The following is a 20,167-nucleotide window of genomic DNA, read 5'->3' on the forward strand; positions in this document are numbered from 1 at the left end:
CAGTAACCACCACCAATCCCACTCAGCTCAGCTGTTTAACAGAACCGAAATGCAGAGTGCACATGTGTCCTGTGAAGCCAGAAAACATTTCCGTGCTAATTAGCATCAGAGCCTCCTACCTGGGGAGGCACTAAACTGCACTGATCATGAAAAATTAAACATCACCAATTGAAACAGGAGCATTTGCTCTCAGTGTCAGGCTTTAGCACCATAACAGGAGATGAGACTCAGTATCAAACAGTGATCGCAAGAAACGATGAAGGCAAACTAGCCACAAACCCCAGCTTAGGATGCAGAGCATTACACTGGTGACAAGTCAAGGATTTTGTTCTCAGATCTGTTTGTTAGAAGCAGTTTTGTGCATTCAGCAAAGAAATCAGAAGGGAATAGCAATTACAGAGAGCTGCCGCAGCTGAGCTTTTCAGACCATCACGCCAGTGCACCCCATTTCCCAGCAGGATGCTCCTATTGGGAAAACCTGATATCTGCTTGCCATTACTGTTCTTCCCACAACGGTTCAAGCAGTAGGATGTTTCTAAGCAAAACTGTAATGATTCGATAGAGAAATGTTCCACCCCTAGAGGGACGTTACCTCACCAGAGCCAGCAGCTTCAGTGGATTTATTGCATACTATCCCACAGCGGTTATTTTTCCTCCCAGTTTTAATTTTGTAGCACATAGTGGTTCCTTGATAGAAGAATAATTTGCATAACCAAGCAGAGACTCATTTTGAAGCACACTTACAACAGCATCCAAAGGCCATGCTGTAAAGCTCAACGGGGCTGGGAATGGCACATCAGGTTTCAGGCTTGCTATTAAATCTTAATACTTCCTGAGGGCTGTATAGTCTTAATTTTACCCTGTGTTTTTGCCACAGCACTGCACATAGCATCATTTCAGTACAAATCAGATTAAAACCTGCACAGATTTATCTGATCTGTTCCTCTATCAAAGTTTCTGAATCCTGTTTTCTCTGGAAACCTAGGAAGAGAAGATAAGGCACAATACAGAGAAGCAAAAGATTAAAATACATTGCTGTGGTTTCACATTGTTACAAAAAGTGAAACACTAGGGAAGAAGATAAGAGTAAAATGCTTGCTGTTCTCCCAAAGACACAGAATGATGGCTCTTGGCAACTAACTCACAAATTTCAGTTTGCTTCCTCACAGCCCCTCAAAATGCACTGCCTTTTTTTCCCTTTTCCTTTGTTATTATTTAATTTCCCTGCAGAAATATGGTAGGACACCCCTGCATGCTTTATCTGCATAGATGGTATTTAAAAAAAATCATTTTAAGATGCTGTCCCACATTTATCCCATCTTACAGTGGAAAGCAGGTCAATGATGCTGCTTTGCTATGTCAGCCTGTAACTCCACACCAAGTTCTGTAGTTAAAAATACCAAACAAGCACTCAGTGAGGGTATTGCAGCACTCATTTAAAAACACTACACATGCATAATCGGGGATACAACTTCTGGATTATGTTGGCTTTTATGTAGCTCTTCATTTATGTTCGCAATCCACCCTACGGTCTGCATGCTTTCTTGTACATACAGCTTCTGTGATGGTCTTCAGTGATACGTTTTCTTTGTGCTTTTTTTTTTTTTCTTTTTAATTATTCAGTGCTGGAATTAATAAACAGCTTAGAAAATGAAAATGCCACAGCTTAGTGCAGAACGCATCAATTAATGAAGTAGGATGCAGGACAATTTAAAGGTACATTTCCCAGTGGCAGGAGAGCTGATGCTCTTCCAGCTGGAGTCCAATGCAAAAATATCCCATTGACTGCAACAAGAGTCAGCGGGCTTAAAAAAGTCTCATGATTTTATAAATGAAGACAACCTATTTTTCATAAACAGTGACAGAACTTGGAGCTTAAGCATCATTTAAGAGCTATAAAGTGCACAATATGCCCAAAGGGATTGACTTTACTTTTAAAAAAGCAATTTGCAGATCTCACAAAAAATGTTATAACAGTTTGATCCAAATATGCACATGAACAAAACTACAAAAACTTGCTAATCTCTCCCCTATGTTCAACCTATCCTACTATGAAATATCTTGGGGAAGGAAACATGCAAGAGAAATTAATTTATAGATTCTTTAACTCTTTGAAGCATTTGGTTTGGGCATAATCAGAGAGGCAGATGGGCGCTTCAGAGATCTAAGGGTAGTTTGAGCATTGCTTTATCAACTGGATTTGAGGAAATCACTGAGATCCAATTGAAGCAAGATACTCTTATCAACTGGCCTCTACCATAGCTTCTCCCCACGTGCAAGAATGCAGTAGCAGTGCTTACAGAAGCATCCACAGGGCTCTGAAAAAAACTAGCACAATCCAACAAATCCTGATATGCCCTTTCCAGAGGCAGAGAGAAACAAAAGAAGGTAAAAATTGTCACCATGGTCCCTCCCAGCCTCTCCAGTCTGGATGCAGAGATGGCCCTGTTTCCTTCTTGCAGTCCTCAAATCTCTTTTCTCTGTAACTGCTCTCAGCCACCCAGCAGAGAACAGGAATGGGGGAAGATTTCCAGAAGAGGCATCCTGGTCCCAGCTCAGGGACAGGGACCTGCCGTAGGGGGCAAAGCCCAGACAGTGCGGGTCCAGAACTACATTTCCTTCCTGGGGACATCTGAAGCAACACACACTAACTATGCATGTTAGAAAACCACCATTTCTGAGGGATCAGTGGGAAACTATGGGTTATATTAACATGAAGAACTGCAGCTCAGCAAAACAGGTATTTCTTAGCAACTCTGTTCCTCTCCATCTGAATTCCTGTGGACTACACCCAATGTACTCCTGCTACTAGAAATGAAGGTTTCCTTCTAGAAATAGGCCAAGTAGGACAAGAGAAGGCAAAGTGTGGGGAAAATCTAAAGTTGTGTGGAAGAAACAGAGCAGTGAAATGCTTTGTCTTAGGTCACCGGACAGATAAATAACATAGCCAGGGAAGCGCTGATGGCCTCCTGATGCTCAGTTTAGTGCTCTGCTTACTAGAAACTCTTCCTTTCTTTTAAGCACCCCATCCTTCTACTATTAATAAAAAAAAAAAAAAGGTATCTTATGTGGTTGAAGAGGTATCTTGTGCAGCTGGGAAAGGAGGGGGAGAATTGACACAAACACACGCATTAGGTATGCACAAAAGCATTTTTTGAGACAACAAAATGTATGTCATGTTTTACCTGAGAAAATGCAGAATCAAAGTAGAAATTATTATAATCTACCTTGACTCTGATCCTAATCAGGGACAGATAAATTAAATACAGAAGTGTTAATCCTTGAAGGCATATAGATATTTGATGAGGCAAAGTGCATTGATTGGTAAAAATTAATTCCGACATCAGAACCTGTATTGACCGCTGTCCCTGTGCATACCCAGTTTAACTAACGTGACCCAAAAGACTCGTGTTTCAGTGAGGGTGGCTCTGCGTGGGGGCTTGTTCCCCTTTCCTCTTCTGCTCTTTCCTCCCCATCTATTGTAATAGGACTCAGTGGCAGATGGAGGTACGCGCGGCCAGCCGCTGCCCTTCACTGAGCCCTCGGTGCCGGCAGGGCTCCCAGGGCACTCGTGCCAGGAGGGAAGCAAGGTTTTGGCTGCTCCTTTCACAGGTGTCTTGAATGAATAGTGTCGTTCGCCAGTGTCTGGCTCAGTCTGGCACAGTCAAGGAGTCAATACTTTTCCAGTATTAAAAGACACTGCACTACAGGCTTACAACTGGAACCTCTTCTCCTCTTTCCCAGCACTACTGTTTACATATTTTCAGATAGTTTTCTACATATCTGTCTGTTTACATTTGTCTTATTTGAGCCTTACAGATGGGAAATAGAGTATTCCTAGTTCCCCAGCTATAAACTTCTCTCTGTCCTCAGCAGAGCTTGCAATACCTCCCAGTCCAGTCCTACCTTCAAATTCAATTGATTTTTGTATTCACAGATCACTCGTTACAACCAAACTTAATGTGAATTCCTGTGGGAACCCAATGGACACTGCATCTCAATTTGAAGTATGACCATCTATCATTGCCATTCATGCCACGTTCGGTATGTCTGACATCACTGGAGCCCACGAAAATTTATATATTGGTGTGGTAGGCCAGACTAGGAGGCTATGAAATATATCAATACAAGGAAAAAATTAATAATACTGCACATGTGCAAATGTCACCTTTAAAAAATCACTTTTATATTCTGTGATTTTCCTTTTTGAACCATACGCATACATTCTTCGTGAGTCCCTTACCTTCAAGGTAACTTATAATTTTTCTCTTAGGAGAGTTTAACAATTACTTGACTATGGTCAGGATTTAATATTATCTAATGGCATATGCCAGAATAATTCTTTTAAATCATTGCAATATCGCCCTTCTCAAATTGAAGGTATTTCCAAAATTCCCATGACTGCTAAACAAATTTGCAATGATTTAGTGAAGGTGTAAATAATTCCCTCTTTCAGAGTACCTGTCCCTCATACTTGCGGGTATATGCATCTCCAGCTGACCCTTACTCTCTCATCAGTGTAGCTGTTCATTTAGCATTTCATTTATCAGTTACCTGTGCATATCAGGTGATACCTTGTTGGGTGTTTTTCCAGAACAAAATGCACAGATGAACAAGGATGACCGGGAGAGAGAAATCTGCTACAACGAAAGGGTTGAAAGGCAACATATTCTGAAGTCTTACTGCATTCGTTTCTCAGGATAAATGTGAATGACCTACATACAGTGCATACGCATGAACTTATCAATTGGGTTAGAAAGGTTACATCTACAGTGGCCCAGCTCCAAAGCAGTTCAAGAAGAGCCCTCAAATCAAAATCTCAGCCTTGCATTTCCATGTTAAAACAGAGCAATTTCTCTTTATAATCCGCAACTGCTCCAGAGTTCATGATTCTCACCTCAGTTGGTATTCGCTTCAGTGCTGGAGCCAACACTTGTTATTCAAGGGAGGAAGGATCTTCGCAGATATGAAATGCAAATGCCAAGCTTCACAATACTTTTTTTTGGACCAGCACTTACATTTTAATTTGTCTGCTTGGTTAATGAGTGGTTCAACTCCACTATGATAGCAACCCTGAAATCAGTCTATAAAGCTTTCTTCTCTGTCCATAAGATTAGACTCATATTTCTTCTACTGGCCTTTGTTGCACCAAAACAAAACAGGTCTCATGTTGCCACTACACTTACCACAAGCACATAAAACGTCATGCAAAGACTAAACACGCAGCAACGTAAAGCAGGGTGCACAATTACACAGCATGCTGCTCGCTGGCTCTGCAGATGTAAACCTGTGAGCAGAATTTGGCCTGATGATTTGGAATAGGCTTCAAACAGATGCCCACATTTCTTCAATGGCTGAAACGTGGTTTAATGTTAAAGCATAATGTCAGTTAGATCCATATCATCGTGACTCTGTAATACATTTTGGCTAGGATGTGTAGTCATGAAAAATGCCACTCCAGTGTCAACTCCCTTTTATTTCAAACCTGTGTTTATTGTTACCGCTGCTCCTGGGATCCGGCAGCGCTCTACAGAAATGGCAGGTGTGTGGCTCCCCGGATCAGAGGGCACTTGGAGAATGCAGATACCGAGGGAAATACATATCAAACAGCATATAGGTGTATCATGGGTTTTAGCACTGCCCAAATATCCAGAAAAGCAATCCAGGAATTGGATTGCCACAGGAAAAGTGCCTGCTTCCTCCTCAAACGCCAAAGATGCATCTCCAGCTCTTCTCCTGGTATCTAACACTGGGTTCTGGGGCATGGTACTGCAAGAGGCCAGAAGACTAAAAATGAGTGAAAATTAGCACGTAGTTTTAAAAAAGGCTTTTTGGCCCTTTACTGGATTTAGCCCTAGCTCTCCTAAAGCTCTCTCATCAAAAGTGGCTTTTGAAAACAGGACATGGCTACTTTGAAAATCTTAGACATTACTAAGGTCAGGGAGACCGCTCTAAGGGAGACAATAGCTTTACAAGGAAACCACAAGAGCACTGGGGAAAAGCACTTTAAAGACACAGCCCTGTTTTCAGTTACCAGCGTGAGCATCCTTTGGGGGAGAACAAGTAATTTCCCTTGCAAGAGCTGTCCCAAACAGCCCACGGCCTGCTCTAGCACTGACCCTCCCACAGGGCAGAGGGGACCTGCAGGCTGTCTCCATCTGGCTCACAACCATCTCCTGCACCTCCAATGAAGAGGGCTCTGCTTCAGTGGGCAGCTGGACTAGGTGACCTCCAGCAATCCCTCCCAGCCAACGCCATGATCCTAAAAGGAACTAGGAATAAGCTTGTGCCTTCAGCTGTTGTGGCAAACACCACTGCCACATTCACTACATGGGGAAGAAAGGGAGCTGGAGCCAAGCTTCCTTCAGAGTGTGTATACACACACAGACATGCACGCACACACACATATATATGTATATGTTCAACACTTAACACCCACAACCTGCCACACCATTGAGCAGGGAGGATGGGGGAAGGGAGCAGTGATCTCCGTATCAGATCCTGGGATCCATCAGATCCCAGGATGCAGAAACCTGGGTAAGCTGGGTAGCACGCTGTTGCCAGATAATGACAATGACCTTTTTAATGTATTAAAAATTCAGCCAGAAAGGTGATAAAGGAGATGGGGGGGGGGGGGGGGGGGGGGGGGGGGAGGAGGAAAGATCAAAATAATAATAGTTTCAAAGCACTGTACTTATTTTAGACATTCTTACAGCATGTTTCCATAGGAACTGGAACGCAAAGGAGCACACTGCAGCAGTGTTCACAAATGTTGTGTGGTTTAGTGGCTTGCAAAGGATCTGTTAAGGCCACCATGACCAGTCTGACAGTGCCAGGCACCTGCTGCCTTTGCTGCACAACAGGATCTTAGCTATGATGTTTCACAAAATCTAGGAAAAGAACCATTTTTCCCTCGTTTTTTTCTCTCATCCTGCAGGCATGGCTGGTTTCACATCCTCACATAGCCACAGTGCCAAGCACTGCCCACCCAGACCCACTGTGGGGCATGAAGGCACCGGTGTTTAGCCCAGGCATTTCACAAACCACAGGAGAATGAGGGAAGCACAAACAAAGTGAGGCTGTTTGACTGCTGGGGAGGTGGTGTGTCCGAGGGAGTAACATATGGGCCTGGCTTTTGCATCCAGCTTTGGCACTCACCTGCTGAGTGACCTTGTGCAAGTCACACCAGGTGAGATCTGCTCCATCTGTCGGCTGCCTGAAACACATCTAGTCCAGCTCAGCAGATAAGCACTTCCCTGGCCAACAGAGAGAGTGTCTACCCTGCCAAAGACACCCACCACACAGACAGGTCTCTTGTTCTCAGAGCACCCACACAGCCACCCCTGTCTGTACCCACCTGGTCACACTCATACATTAAGCGCTCCACCCCTGTCTGTACCCACCTGGTCACACTCATACATTAAGCGCTTCACCCACATCTCAGGGTGCCATGTGGCAATTAATTATTTTCTCCATTCAAAATTGTCTGATATAATGTGAGGTCTGTGTTGCATCTCACTAGAGCAGCATTTAACTGCATGTCTTGGAGACAGGCATGGGCATGTGGGTGCTTTTGGTAAGCCTCCTGCTGGGACAGCACTGGAGGACCACATACCATGTGAGGAGCCACATCTGGTGTAGTGTCACCCTTAACTCTTCCAGTGTCAGCCCCCTCAGTAAGCTGTCCTCAAAATTAACATGAGTTTTGTCTCAAAGGAAAACACTTAGTTGTCTCCAAAAGACAAGCATTTGAAGCAAAGAAACCCAGCCTGTCTGATCCAGGGTAAGGGAACGAAGCTCCTCCAGAGTGTGATGAACTGTGCACCTCTCCCTTTGATGTGGTGGAAGCCTGAATGACCAGTTCAACTTTTAGATGGTAAAAATGAGACAAAATGACTCCCACCTCCTGTGCTGTCATTCCTGAATGTGTGCAATGGTGCAGTGGCAGTGGTCCCATTTGTAAAGGACTGTCTCATCAGTTCATGACAAGGGCTGCATAAGAACTAGTTACCTGTACTTATGGATTGAGAGAAAAATAGAAATTTGTTACTTATGGATTCAAAAAAACCCTTAACATACATATATTGAAACCTGCCTGACTCATCCCAAGTCAAGGTGGATAATTTCCAATAATCAGGGTAAAACACACTCTTCTTTGGACCTGCCAGGTTTAACTTCATAGTCCAGTAGGAAACTAAGCCAAAAAGCTGAGGACTCTGCTTCTGGCCAGAAGCATCATCCAGACCAGAGCTGGCAGGGCAAAGCAATCTCAGCCCAAATGCTCCATCTGGGCAGGAGCCAAATATAAATATCTTTATACTGTTGTGGAAGTGCTAAACACTATTAATGTTTTAAAGTTAAATTTTGTAAATCAGTAGTTGCCTACAGCATAGAGCTATTTTACAAACACTGAAAGAAACAATATATTAATTTAGATATATAGATACTCCTCACACTGCAAAGTTTCTTGCTCATCAAAACAACTTCCACTGTAGGTATTGACATAAGAATCCATACGTAAATTACAGATTTGACAAACAGACATATCGATATGGGACATCTGAATCCAAGTCTTATTTCAAATGTTACAATGACAGTTTCAGTCAGTGGAAGGATAGAAGAAAATATCTGGGGAGCCCTGACAGACTCACATTGAAATACAGTTTGGTTATTAAAACAAAACAAAAACCAACAAATGCTGTCTTTAGAACCTGATTATTTAAAAGAAGAAAATTCTGATTATTCGATCTCTTTTCCCACCTCTCCAATATGTGGGATGGTGCTTTGAAACTGTATCCCATTACATCTACACCTTGTATTTTAAGGATCAGAAGCAGTATGTTACAAATATACATGTTATTTATGCATCAGTGCCTCTGAATTCATACACTGAAGTGGCAGAAGACATGCTTTAATTCCAGTTTTGCAATCTGAATGAAATCTACTGGCTCAAATCAGCGCTGTAACAGAGACTCAAAAGCAGTGTGTAAGTTATGCATGTCTGTGTGTGTTTGCACAACTCCAGGTGCAAACACTGAGATTCCCAGCTGGGAACAAAGTCACAAACCACGGTGAGCTGTACTAAACACAGAGCGCAGTCTAATTCACAGCCCAGACAAACGAAATAGCACATATAACATACAGACAGCATACAGTACATAGATGCTAGGATTTTTGATACTGTTATTTTTTACATTGAATAACTCAGTCTTTAATAAAGAAAAGTACAGCGTCCTGCATCGGACAAGCTGGCTGCTGTGAACTCACCAAAGCACTCAGCTTTCTGTTCTGGGTCCCCTTGCAAGCAAGTCAGATCCAGGTCTTCTCTCTCGCATCCAAACTTTGGCTGTCGTTACCCAAGACCACATCTCACTCCAGGAAACCATTGCTTTCAAAGAGAGTACCGATGCACGGGGCAGCAAGCGAGCCCGGCAAAGGCCAGGCTGCAGGACCTCCCTAGGGGTTAAGAACGAGCAGGGACCTGCCGACCCGGCCACCCGCTCCTGAAAGGATTTCTCCAGCTTAGCTTTCCCACCGTAAATTCTTGACGCAGGGAAACAATTAAAAAAAAGCAATCCAGTCATTTATCCTCCAGGCTGGAGAGAAAGAAGGAGGCTGCCACAGCAGTGCCTGTTTTGAATGCTTGGCAGGTACACAGGCACAAGGGGGATGATGCTATAGATAAGCGCAGACAGAAATAGCTAGAAGGATGAGCTGGCTCAGGGTGGTGGTGGTGGTGAAAGGCAGCAATCTCCCTTCTCCCCTGATTTCACCAAAACCAGCAGCTGACCTGCAGACTCACCGAGCAAGCTGGCAGGAGAAGGTTCCCCCCAGGCTCCGAACCTCACGCTGGAAACATTCTTCTCGCACAGATCCCCTTCTCCAGCTCGGGTAGGTGCTTTGAGGACTGCATCTTCTCAGCCTACTTCTGACTCAGAGCACAAAACCCACTCGCTGCCTGTCGTGGGTTTTGGTGCTGTTCCCAGAACCCTGCCAGGAAGCCGCTACTTGCAGATCCCCCTGCGCCGGCAGGGAAATCCAGCAATTGTAGCTCAGAAAATACTGCTGAAGTACCGACCTGAGGTATCTGGGCAGTCACTTCACCTCTCCCCCACGAGCAGCCTCACGCAGTTTCCCTACTGCTCTTACCAGCCTGCAAGGAGACAAGCAGAGAGCTGTCACCTGTCACTTACGCAACTTAGCTGCAAAACCACAGAACAGCTAAATGTGAGGGCTTTGCCCAGCTCATAATAAGCAGTTAATAATCCTTTGTTTCCCCCTCCCTCTCTGTATGGCAACAAAGTCTAATTTTCTTCTAAAATTGGAAAACAGTCTCACCTGACTGTACCTGCACTGGGAAACAAGGAAGATGAAAAATCCTGCTTTTTAAAGCTGCTTGAGCAGGAAGGATTAGCCAGCGCCTCCACTCCTCTGTGCAGTATCAGTCCCCAGGAACCAAGGTCTGTGGCTGCCAATATGGTGGGACAACCCTGAGAAACCCCATGGTTGGGACGGATTTGAGATGGGCAAGGACCCTCTGAGCTCAACTAGAGGTGGCAATCTGGGAAGGGAAGCAATCCAATGCAAATCTGAGGCAATAAAAGGGGGGAGGAGGGCAGGGGAAGAGATGGAGAGAAGTAAAGAAAGGAGAGAGGCATGAGCATTGCTGCTGTGGTTTCACTGAGAGGGAGCAAGGGTGGTGAGGGGGTGACAGGGTGTGCCCTGAAGAGGAGACAGACCACGGGAGACCAGGACTGTGGCACAGGCAAGTGAAGTTAAGCAATAAAACAGAAGGCACAAGAGGGGCAGGCAGCCAGGGATGTGGGAACACAACAGAAGGAGGGAAGAAAGAGCTGTCATGAAAAAAGGAAGGAGAAGAATAATCTGAGACACAAATGGAAAAACTCAGTGCTCAGAAAAACACTGCAAAAAAATGAGGAAAAGTAAAATCACAAACCAACCCCAACCCCATTTTAAATCATTTTATTAATCTCACGAGCCTGAAAATGTCGCGTTCTGATATACGCCCCAATTCTCTCATCGTTTGCTCCCCTGTAACCGCTGCAGAGCTGCTCCTGTGGTACGTTCCTTCACCCACTGAGCCATGCTCACGTGCCCAGCATGAGGTGGGGGACATTCCTGAGAGCAAGGGGACAAGGGTACGCTAGCAACAGGACAGAGAGGAGCCACACCACCACTATGTTGACCCGGGTAGAGGTACCTACAGGCTTAGGATCAAATACCAGTATTATAGGAGAGCTGCTCTCTTGACCACCAGCTGCCAGCACTGCTAGATCAGGTTGCTTGAGGAAACTTCATAGGCTACATCCATCCCATTAAATTAAACATGCCCAGGTAGCTTCCCAGGGGTGAGGCCACCTTCCAAGACAGGACTGAGATGGGTGACTGCATGCAAACTGCCTAATCGGGACATATCCCAACTCTCTAATTCCCAAAACAGGCCTGGGAAGCCACTGGCAGAAAGCTGGCTGGCAGGGGCCAAACTGGGACCAGGGACTGCTCCAGCAGTTCCCCTGTGCAGGCAAACAGCCTCTCCCCAGGGCCTGGCAGTGCTTTTTGCTAACAGAGACAAACCCGTAGCTTACTGTAATACTGTGGTTGCTCAGACAAAACCTACTATTTTTTCATCCCCCTTCATTTGTCTCGGCTACTCTGGAAAATCAGTAAAAATAGTATGTTTGTCATGGTAGGAAAACTCAAGAACCTAAAATAAATGGCTTTTGAGATAGGGCTAAAAAAAAAAAAAAAAAAAAAACACAAACCACCCTTAGGTTCAGAAAGATAAAACGTACTGAGTGACAGCAGAGATAAAGGGAAACTTAAATTTGATGCAAGCAACTGCAGCAGCAATGGCTAGCTTTAAACAATTTGTGCCCAAACAGTCTTCAGGCACATTTATGTGCTGTTTTCCAGGAAGGAAAAAATTGTTTTTATAAAAGTTACTGCTCATCTTTCTGATTATGTTATCTTGTTAGACAAGAACCAATGTTGCATGACAGTGCTTGGGTGGTAGTACTAGAGCAACTCACTGTAGTTTAAATTAAAGCTTTTAAACTCATTAAACAGAAAGTGTATGTGGACCACTAAAATAAAAAGTGTGCTTGAAAAATTTACAGGGTGTAAACTGTCCCTTTTTTAAATATTCATATCAGCTAGGGTTACCTGCTTTCAAATCAATGGAGAAGTAAGTTTGAAAAGCAGGTGAATGTGTGACCAGAAGCCAGGTGGGGATTTTTTTGGCAGTTCATTGAAAATAATTATTTTGCATAAAGCAGCTGATGATTTCAGACCTGTATTTGTGTGTGTTTTGCACTGCTTTCACAATAAGGTGAACAGTTATCACATTTTCATTGTCAAAGAGGAGAACACAGTTGAAGTATTTATGGTTTGATGTTTACCATTTAAATGATGGGTAAGAAAACAAGAACAGTAACAGATGGGCTTCTTTAAATTCAATTTCAGTTATTATGAGCTATTTATGGTTAAAAAACACCGAAAAGCAAACACAATATGCCTCCCTGCTACATAATACTTCATCTGAGATTTAACATCTAAATTTGTCAGCAGAGAAGTGAACTGGAGTCCAATTTTTAAGGTATGTTTAATACAATTTACTATCCTGTTTTTGCTTTGCAAAACTGTTGGATGAACTATTTTATTTGCAAAGAGTCCTTAAATATCTGTTTTATCCTTTTACTAGGATTTGGTTGCTGATTACTTTAACAGCTAAAAACCTGCCTTGGACATCTTATCTTCCTCACCACCACCCCAAGTTAAAAAACTGTCTTAAGCTCTTTATTCTACCAGGAATAAACACTTTTGATAACTAACTGGGGATCTCCTTGTAGGCAACAATACACATACAGCTTATTTGCCAGTGTAGTTTTGATACAAGGGATGCTCCTCCGCATGAACTATCATGAACTTCAGTCTTGCACAAAGACCACTAAGTCAGCAAAAGAGAGGACACCCAGTTTTCCTCTAGGAATTAAACTGGTGACAGATGCCAGCCCTCCTCATCAGTCAAGCCAGCAACAACAAAAAAATATACAAACCCTGTTTATATACAAACACTGTTTTAACAAAAATGAAAAAGGGATATTCCCAAGAACCATTTCAGTATGAAATCAGACACAAGAACACTACCACGAACCCAAGCAGCTCACAAGAACAGAGGCAACAGCACTAGAAAAAAACTTGAAATTCTTTCTTCATCTAGCAAGAACTTGTGTGTCACCAATATAAAATTCTATATTTTAAAGTTGTTTTTTTTTAATCACAGCTTCTGGAAAAACATCACCACTGATTTGCTGCATAAATAACCAATTTTAGCTAAATAGACTTGCATATTTAACCATCTTTTGTCTAATGTGAAAGCATCCAAATAATACAGTTATTGTGTACCACAGACTACACATGCAACAAGTTAAGATCACCATCAGAATCAGTTTTCCTCCAATATCAATATATATAATTCCCAATACAGCGTAACAACTGTCCGGAAGAGAAATCCCAGTTGTCCGTAATGTACTTTAGCATTCAATTGTACAACAGTTTTTTCGTGGTTTGGATTTTTTTTTTTAATCTAAGTTATTTTGGTGTTTGTAGGGTCTGTTATGTTGAAAACGTAGAGATGAAAGTCCTGCTCGAGCTGGAAAATTGTCACAGAAGATGGCTTCAGCCATTGAGGTCCAGAAGAGCTCCTTGGTTGCTCCATACACATTCATTCATTCATTCCTGGCTTTTCTGAGGAAGCTGTCAACTAGGATTAGCTTACTGCCTGCCATTTACTGTATTCAGATGCTTATTACTGTGGTGTTTCATGCTTTGATCATCTTCCTATAAAGGAATTTTTAGCAGTTGCCCTCTAAGTTAAGAGGTGAAGCCCATCTGGCCTCTTGTCCCACCTCCAATAGCAGTATGAACCAAATACTTCAGAGGATGATGCAAGAGTAATGCAGAGAGCATACAAGGAATAACACTCCCTCATCTCAGATCCAGACATTAAAGACTGAATGAGCTCTTATGTATGAGGTATATTAATTTTATATCCCTCTAAGTATGTCCTAAACAACTACAGCTGATATGCATGCCCTATCTTCTTTTTAACTTCCTGGCCAGTTTCAAGCAACTTTGTTGGAAGAATTGAGTTCCCACCAAGTTTTGTGAAACTCAGAGACCAGGGAGAAGAGCAAGAGCTCTGTAAAGAAAGGCTGAGAAAAGGCTGTAAAGTAAGCTTTAACTTCATGTGACAACAGAAAGTCTTCATAGGAGAGTTCTTCCCTTAATGATGGGAAAGCTGCAACTGAAATAAGTATTTTATGAGACACCAAGGAATTAATCTCTTCATCAAGGTTTCTCTCCCATGGTGAGTGTCTATTGCCTAATAAGGTGCAGCTGTGACTTTCCCCAGCAATTACAGCACCACTAAGGACTCTCCTGCATGCGGCTTCTCTGATGCATAAGGGTTTAGTATAACTCAGTTAAAAAAAAGTGAACTAATACTGAGACACAAACCCAACAGAAACCAAGCTTTATTAGTTCTTCTGCTAGTTTTGTGATCATTAGCATAATTCTGAAGTCTTGAAACCCTTTATCATTACCTTTATCTTTTTTTACTTCTACTAATTTTTGGTGTACATTGCTTCATGTACATGTTACAGTTGATGAATGCTACAGTTCTGTTATGTGAAAGGGATTTACTTTTTTCCTGAATCAATTTGGATTTGCCAACATTGAATTTTAGAGAATGTCCCATTGTTTTTGTGTTAGAAAGTAGGGAGAAATGGAGCTGCCAGTGCTCATAAACAAGTTCTCTAAAATTGACTGAACACAGTAGAAGCGTTCCAGTCGGTTCAGAAACAGCTTATTCTTCCCACTCTTATTTTTCCTGATACTCTTATTTGGACATGATAGCACATTCAGTATATGAAAAAAAACTTTATAAATACTGGTAACTCTGCATCAAAACTCTTATATTTACAAGCATGGGACTTTTTGTTCTAGCTCCAGCTTTAAGGACCAATAATTCAAATATGGGGCAAGTGGGAAAACAGAAGCATGGGGATGTCCACCGACCTGGCAAAAGGTCATGAATCACACCAGCAACAGATCTCTGATGAGGACCAAAACTTCCAAACAGCAAGAGAGAGGCTCTAATTATTAATGTCCTTCTCTCTAGCTACCTTCCATTGCCAATTCTGTGGATGCTAAAAACCAAAATGTCCTTCAACAAAAACAACTTCAGTTCATTTTACTGCTGTTGAAGATTAAACTATTCCCAGCAGCAGAGAGATTTTTCTCCTGAAGGATTGGTTTTCCCATTCTAATACTGGTATCTGATGCAGATACATGGCTACTAACCAAGTTATTTGTATTGAAGGGACTATTCTAGTACCTGGATTCAACCTCTAGTCATGCTTGGTATCAATTAAATATTTCCAGATGCCTGAGCAGAGCCAGTCTAAAAGAGCACCCATGCAATTAATGAATGCCATGCATTCTCTTCAGCGCACATGAAAATGGGTCAGCAACATTTTAAAGTGTGCACATGATCCTGCCCTGGGGAAAAGTATAAAAGATGATGTCTCGAGATGCCTTCCAGCTCTCCTCTTCTGAGTCTACAATATACACCACTGAGATAAAGTCTGTGTTGAGCAGTTATCTGTTTCTAACATACTGCAGATCATTTCACCTTCCTCTTTGAAAGCTTTTGTTGGGTTCCTGGATTTTACTTCCTCCTCATCCCTCCAAGTTTTATTTCTGTCACCCATCTCTTAGTCTCCTCTTCCTGTCTTCTTACCTAATTATTCTCCTTAGTCTGTTTTCTCTAACCTCAGTTTCATGCCTTCCCTTCTCTATGCCCATTTAACTTTAAACCATGCTTACAGTCATACTGTACTGATTGTTTCATTAAATTATGTATGAAAACAAGTGATAAGTACCATTCTAAGACACAGTTAAAGCTGCCAAGGATTCTCTTGCACAATTAGGTTAAATTAGCTATGACATGCAACATTGCTAATAGATTTTATTTTACTCACTGCACCTACTGTGGCTTAACGTCATGCCCACAGACACTCTGATACCTATAGTTAACCAGTGCAAATGGTTCAGTTCTGTGTTTTTCAGCCTTAGTGAACCAGATATTTTTTAATGTTATTTCTACACAATTCCCAGCAGCCAGGGCCAGAGCCTGTGTAATGATGTGTGTCATTCAGAGCACCCTCCTGCAATCTGCAGAGCCCAGCCACACCAGCAGCCAGTCTGCTAAATGATCAGTTAGAAGCGAGAATAAAGAGCTGAAGCTGTGTAAGTAAGAAGCATTCGTGTAGCTGGGAAGGGAGGCATTAGTCACTGTGCTAACAGAATATCCTAGCTACAAAAAGGACCATAGTATACACAGATCAAGTCTCCACTTATCGCTGCTATCAAATAAGAGGATTACATGTTGCATATAATCAGAGATGTTTTCATATTCACTCTTCTGCATGTCCCAAGCAATTTTCTCTGGCCTTTCAGAAGAGAGCACTCAAGATAAACTCAGAATCTAGAAGTTAATAAGCAGCAGAGATGGCTGAGTTTTGCTAGATCAGTGGGAAGCTGACTTCTCGGCACAAAAAAAAAAAAAAAAACACCACACCCAACCTTCTGAGCTCTAAAGATATTTCACAGAGCACATATTCTTATTACAGCAATATTACAGCAACAATATAACGTTGCATAAACTCTTCCACCTTACTTTGATGAAATGCATACACCTAACTGCTCTCACAGAAGAAAGATGGGCTGTTCCATTATTGACTATGGGGTTGGATAAAGGAAATGGTGTCTGGAAGAGGGCTTGCAGACTAATCAGTGAGGCCCAACAATTTGCACTAGGAATGGAGACCAATCACCTTCCCTAGTGAAGAGCAGCTATTCACAGTTTTAGGCAATTAAAGGCAAAGAGGAAGCTCTACCTTGCTCTGTCCTCTCATAGGTGCGTAGTCACTCTGCTGCGATAGAAGTGACATAGCTCAGAAGGATGACTGTAGTACACTTCAGGAGGTGCTCAGGGAATGGATCCTCCCTGTAACATCCTCAAATCATGTGTAAGCAACTACACATTCTGCAAAGGGCAGCTCCAACTCCAAGGGATTTTTACTCCTTGAATCTGGTCTATTAGGGGTATCAATTCCAGTAAGTACGGCAGAATTTTCTTCAGGACATTGACCTACCAATGATTTACAGGGGCATTTTTTTCCAGAACTAGTGCAATTAATTCTTCCCTTGGATCAAGTGGCAATGGCAGTTTTCGTAATTCCAGCAGCTAAAACAACTCTACTCCAAGAATATGGTATAAGCCAGCTTGATCATTACAGTAGTGGCACCCTTTATTTCAATGCAGTTTGCAGTACTATAACCTAGCAACTTAAGGCAAAATCCAAACTCCTTTAACAACATTTGCAAAAAGGAAGTAAAATTTGGTGTATTATGAAATACAGCCTTGAGGTTTTTATAGCCCTGAGGGCACAATACAATAAACCAATGAAGACCCAATAGTCTCAACCCAGTGAAATGAAATTTTAATGGAACTTGTAAATATGTGAAAACTGGACTCCCAATCAATTCACATTGCCTTTTGAAGCCAAGAAGAAAAAGAAAAGCAAAAGAAAAAAAGAGGAAAAAGAAATGTCTCTGAAGCAGTGACTCTAAGACCTGAGAAGCATTTCTGTTCTCACTGATGAAGACAGGATGATCCGATGGAGGCATGATACCCATGACACCACCTTTCACAAGATTTAAAGGAAAAGGCTAGTTGTTGCAGGATGTCCAACAACCAACTCTAAACATGAAAGATAGGTAGCAAGAGCCAGCAAACCCTGGCAGAACCAGACATGCAGACAGATTCTTCCAAATGAAGCCAAAGAGCCTCTTGACAAGCCCCACTTCTCAAAGATGAATATCGTTATGCATCATTATTTTGCATTTTAAAACCCCTCTTCAGCCAGCACACATTAAAACATACCGTTTCAAAGTGTCAAATAAAAGACCCTGCCCCAGTACATCAGGTGTCCATAACTGAATGCTATATAACTCAGGTGTAACATTATGGTGGAGTTGCTGGAGCTGCCTCAGTGCAAAGCGAGAGAAGGAATTCAAGCCCCAAGTAGCTTTCTTGCTTATTCATGACCAATATTCTGTTGTGATATACTTATTATGAAAGTCCAAAATGCTGAAGTAAATCCAGAGAGTTCACTTAATAAACTGTTCATCTTTGAGAACAGAATAGATATTACCAGGAAAAGCTTGTGTCAGGGGCAGAAAACTGAAGTTTTTAACTTTCTTGCTAGTGATTTTCTGCGTAATTAGAAAAAACAAGATTAGAACTGACCCATCACTATTGATCAAGCACAAAACTTATTACACAGCAAAACTACTTTTACCAGTGTCCCCACCCAGCTTCACCGGTTAACAATCTCTGGCGATACAAGCAGTGAAGTGTAACACAAACATAATCATGCCATGAGAGGCACGGACAAATGGCTGATGAGTGAGGCACCAAACTGGCCGAGGATCAGGTGAAGATGTGAAGGGGGTTCAGGGCCGAGGATAAGCGCTTCCTCCTGTCTTGGCCATGGAGGTGAGGCAGCAGAGGAGGTGGTGCAGCAGAGAAGACCAGCCAGGAGAGTGGTGTGCACAGCTGTATCAGGGAATCAGAAGTGGGGCACTGAATATCTAAAGGCTGTTACGGGAAAAGTGGCAGGATTTGAAGTAAGATGATGTGCAGGTAACTCCCTGCTGCGGCAGTGGGCAGCAAGTAGTCAACTGTGCCCTCTGCACAGAAAAACGTGCAGAAAAAAGGAGAATATCTATTTTAACTACATGCCTTGAATACTGATGAGCCATTCACAGAGAGGAACCAGAGATGGGCTAAGGTGCAGAATAGCATGGCAGGAGATCAGGCAGGTCAGGATTAAAAAGGTAGTCTTGGAAAGAGTTGACCTAGCAGTGGTAACTGCAACTGTGAAAGGTGCTAAAACCAGGTCAGTCCCAGTCAGGAGCTAAACAGAAACCCCCCACCCAGGGACGGAGAGGAGAGGATGGATTTATAAGCTATGGCTGGGCATATTTTCAAATAAAATGTTTTTCATGTGAAGTGCAGTGTCAACAGCAAGAATGTAAATCTGAGAACATTTAATTTTTTTCAAGCAAAAAAGCTGGAAAAAGTTGAGGACAAAATGTAGCAGGTATGGCAAAGTTTGAAGATAGTGGTAAAAAAACAGCAGAGTCATTCTTCTGAAAGCTATTTCCTTCTTTATCAATAGATAAGCTTTCCCACTCCCTCTTGCCTATATCCAGACTTCCATGGCTACGACACCACTTAACACAATTTCAAGTCAGTAAAGCAACACTGAAATTTTCTAACTGAACCAAAACGTTATTTTCAAGGCATCTCAATATGAATCTATACATTGTCCATTATAGTTTTTGTCCTATACTCTTCTAATTAGGAGATAAGCCTTTTGGCAACATGACATTTCCTAACCCTCATAGTCTTCCCTTTTGTCCAGGTGAAGGAAGGAAGGGAATCAAAAAACCAACAGATCCAGAAGATTTTTACTGATAGCAAAATAACTGAGGAAAAAGGTAAGGGAGTCAGGCCAGGAATTTACAGAAGGCAATGGAATGGGTAAATTAATTGAGGGAGACCAGCAGAGAGACTTATGAAAGAAAAACCTGGTTGCTAACTTTCGGGTACAGAAGGTGACGACAGTCAACACCTATTTTCACTCATTATCACAGCAAGTTTATTCTCAATCATTTATATGATATAGGGAAAAAAAATATTTTGTGCAAAGGAATTCTTCACATCTGGGGCTGAGTTTGGTATGGGAAGAAAGCTCAAGCTCCTTCACCTACTCCAACAAACTTCCTTCTACCTCTCTGTCACCACTTGCAATATGAGCAAAGCAATCCCTTTCATATCCTTCAGAGTTTTATTTTCACTGAACATTATCAGTAGTCTCCAGAGTTCTAATTTATATCCTATTACAGTACTACATGGGAATTAAATTAGCAGATGCCAAGCCAATTGCCCAGGAAATTTTAGTGAAGTAGTCTTTGAGATTTAGTATGAGTGGAACATGTATTCACAGCAAAA

General features: G+C 42.3%; 1 protein-coding gene across 5 annotated transcripts in view; it reads right to left on the reverse strand.

Moving 5' to 3' along the window:
* MTUS2 (microtubule associated scaffold protein 2) overlaps positions 1-20,167 on the reverse strand; it is a 347,620-nt gene that overhangs the window by 275,515 nt on the left and 51,938 nt on the right. For 2 of the 5 annotated variants that reach the window (XM_087758305.1, XM_087758309.1), the window contains 2 exons: positions 10,079-10,153; positions 9,803-9,990 (listed from right to left, as the gene is read on the reverse strand). The exons of the other annotated variants lie outside the window; for them this stretch is intronic. The gene's annotated coding sequence lies outside the window, so the exon portion shown is untranslated. The remainder of the gene's footprint in view (positions 1-9,802; positions 9,991-10,078; positions 10,154-20,167) is intronic. 5 annotated transcript variants of the gene reach the window in all.

This window comes from Nipponia nippon, unplaced genomic scaffold (genome assembly GCF_047370975.1).
Source record: "Nipponia nippon isolate SJK-2023a ecotype South Korea unplaced genomic scaffold, ASM4737097v1 scaffold_2, whole genome shotgun sequence".
Taxonomy (NCBI): domain Eukaryota; kingdom Metazoa; phylum Chordata; class Aves; order Pelecaniformes; family Threskiornithidae; genus Nipponia; species Nipponia nippon.